The 3,278-nt window shown below is 31.2% G+C and overlaps 1 pseudogene; it reads left to right on the top strand.

Annotated features, from left to right (window-relative positions):
• The first annotated feature begins 474 nt into the window (after positions 1 to 474).
• Positions 475 to 2,367, top strand: LOC127259123 (methyl-CpG-binding domain-containing protein 7-like; annotated as a pseudogene).
• Positions 2,368 to 3,278: the final 911 nt, after the last annotated feature.

Here is a 3,278-nt window from a genome sequence, read left to right as displayed (position 1 = left end):
ACGCTTCCATCAACTTCCATCAACGCCAAACACCGACAACTCATCGTTCAATTTTTTTTATAAGAACTTGTGTTAATTTTGCACAATTGTAAATATCAAATGTTGCAGACCAAACAACTCCTAAGATTTCATGAGTCTAGTCAGTCAAAAACCACAACACCACACCTCTATCAATAACTCTAAACATAAGAACAAAAACAAGGAACAATATTATATACCTTCTTCAATGGTAGTGCTCAAAAAATAATTCAGATTATTCTCAGTTTTTCAGGGCATTTTTTCTTGCATAAAGCTTGTTGCGGATATATTATTAATGGTATAATTATAATTCAAATATATTTACAAGTTTGATTTTGAATTTAATTTTAATATATATCTATTTCACACACAATCAGTTCTTACATCATACATAAGTATTTTCAAAATGAATTTTTAAAATAATTTTTGTAAACCTCAATTGATGAGTGTTGTAATATGCCCAGGTAAGCATATAGGTTTTTGTTAAAAAAAAGAAAATCAATATACTCTCGGCACTCCATTAAATACTCGTAAAAGTATTATAACAACTCTGTCTAAAAATATAAATATCCGCATAAATAAATACGATTTATGTTAATATATTTCAATTAACGAGCAGGTACAATATGGGTTATGTTATAGCAATATGATTATTTAGGGGACTTAAATTACACAAGTCTTATCTGGATTTTAATAATAAAATATTTATGTGCAATGATATTTACTTTATATCATATTTTATATAATTATAATAAATTGTAATGTGTTGTCATTTTTATCTCACATACATTTGGTTTGTACTTTGGAATACGTAATTAGGATTACTGCATACTTTATAATAATAGTTTTGTACATCTGGTAATGTACAGAGTATGCTATCCAATTTCAAAATCGGTCAATAGTGGTGTAGTACACATATTTATGTTATAATCTTTCAAAAGCAAAATGAAGTTCTAACCACAAGAAACACACAAGAATTACATACGATAAAGTCTCATTGTAAATTCGTCGGTTGTGTCATAGAAGACCACAATGACCACATTTTTAGACTATTTTACCTGCTAAAATTCAAATCATCATTTCTTTGGCTGTCCGGATTGGACAGATGATGTGAGATGAATTATTTCTGCATACAGATTGTTAGGCGCTACATTCATATCATGCTACCTTAAATGATGATCTTGATGATTGGTAACACTATAGCATTCTTAGGGCCATGTACAATATTGCCAACTTATTTTCCTATTTCTGGCATAATTTACCTCTCATTTGCTTGGATTACTCCTAATGTCATCCGTTTAACATTAACATTTTTACAAAATCTCCATGGGTTTGTACAATCTCACGCAACTATTAACAAAAATGCACAACCACTAACCGACTATCTAAAATCAAGTTGAAAAACAAATGCACTCTAGTATGTCACAGTCATGCAAGATCATGTGTCAGTACAATTAATAAATATGGATGTAATTTATTACCAACCATATATATTGAAAATAAAGAATACATGCATTATTTCATCTAAAAGTCGGTATATATAATACTTACTTTTAGACATATTGCGAAACCCGCAGCTGGGGAGTCAAGGAGGTGTCCTGCCAGAACAGCTCTCACTGCAATAGGTATTATAACGAACCTGGAACGGGAAGGAAATTCAGGTCGATTAGAGAAGTTCAAAGATATCTGAATAGAGGAGATTTTCCTTGTCGATTATCATCAAGGCATTTGACGATACGAAGTAGAAGCTCTTGTTATGAGAGAAAATTCATTTCTCTTCAGAAGGGTCCACGAAAGATTATTGTTTCTAATGGAAAGCTGTTGTATTTGGACGGTGAAGTAAGTTGTTCTGAGGATGCTGCTCGTAGTGCACCTTATGTGCTTCCAGATGGTTGGATCGTGGAAAAGGTGCCCCGTAGACACTCGAGTTTTATCAACAGGTATTACTACGAACCCGGGACTGGGCTGAAGTTTCAATCTCTGGCTGTTGTCAAGAGACACTTGGCGGAAAGCTGTTGTATTTTGGACGGTGAACTAAGCCGTTATGAGGATGTTGCTTGTAGTGCACCTTATGTGCTTCCAGATGGTTGGATAGTGGAAGAGGTGCCCTGTAGACGCTCGAGTTTTTATCGACAGGTATTACTACGAACCCGCGACTGGACTGAAGTTTCGATCTTTGGCTGTTGTCGAGAGACACTTGGTGGATATGGACGAGGACAAGTCTAGTTATCTAAAGCCCTCGAAGACATAAAGGAAAACAAGCCACTTAAAAAGATATTTAAACTTGAAAACAGGACTCGCTTGTTCACAATGAAACTTAAGTCGAAAATAAGACTCTCTCAATCTTAATAGAGCTAGAGTCGAAAACAAGACTCACTCGTTCACGAAAAAAGTATAATTTTGGACTACTTCTCTCTTGTTAATTTACCAAATAAAAAAGTATAATTCTTCAATGCATCTCCAATAATATTACAAAATATATACTATTGAGATACAAAATGCAATCATCAAAGATTTTTATATAACTATACTATATAAACACATAGCAACAATGAACTTTTATTATTTTTACTGTTTCAGATTATAGATCGCAAACGGAACATCATATCTAAACATAACAAATGTCCTTTAATATTAATATATTCAAACTTAAAGTTAATTAATATTTTTCAAAACTATAGCTTAACAAGATTCAATATATCATATCATACAATCATTCAAATCAAAATTTTTTATTATGCAAATCTCAAATTCAAAATCTAAATCCCAAACAAACACACTAGAGGAACAATTGAGGTAAAGCCAAGTACTACATATTTATACATAAGAATAATAGGAGTATTGAATTATATTTTAGGAGTAGATAATAAGTACACTAGGCGGATTAATGACAGAATATGAAATGAAAACCAATAATACCATAGATTAATAATTAGCCAACCTTCCTTATAAAATGTAGATTAATATTTAGCCGACCCTCCTTATTAAATATAGAAATATATTAAATTTAAATACAAACTTGTAAAAATATTCGGAGTGTGTTTGTTGCTCCTACTAAAGTAGATATTCTCCGATAAAACTGCAAGTATCAAGTGAACTTATATCAGCCAAAATGGTAGAGAAGAAAATTGTAGGGAGATTGTAAGGTTTTCATTTTGATTTTACTGTTCCAAAAATATATATATCCTTAAAAAAACATCAAATTAAATACTTATTTTTTATTTATTATATTATATCAAAATTTAATTTTTTTGTTCAAA

Source organism: Andrographis paniculata, unplaced genomic scaffold, assembly GCF_009805555.1.
Source record: "Andrographis paniculata isolate CXL003 unplaced genomic scaffold, ASM980555v1 Contig5END, whole genome shotgun sequence".
NCBI lineage: Eukaryota > Viridiplantae > Streptophyta > Magnoliopsida > Lamiales > Acanthaceae > Andrographis > Andrographis paniculata.
This window is presented reverse-complemented; position numbering and strand designations above follow the sequence as displayed.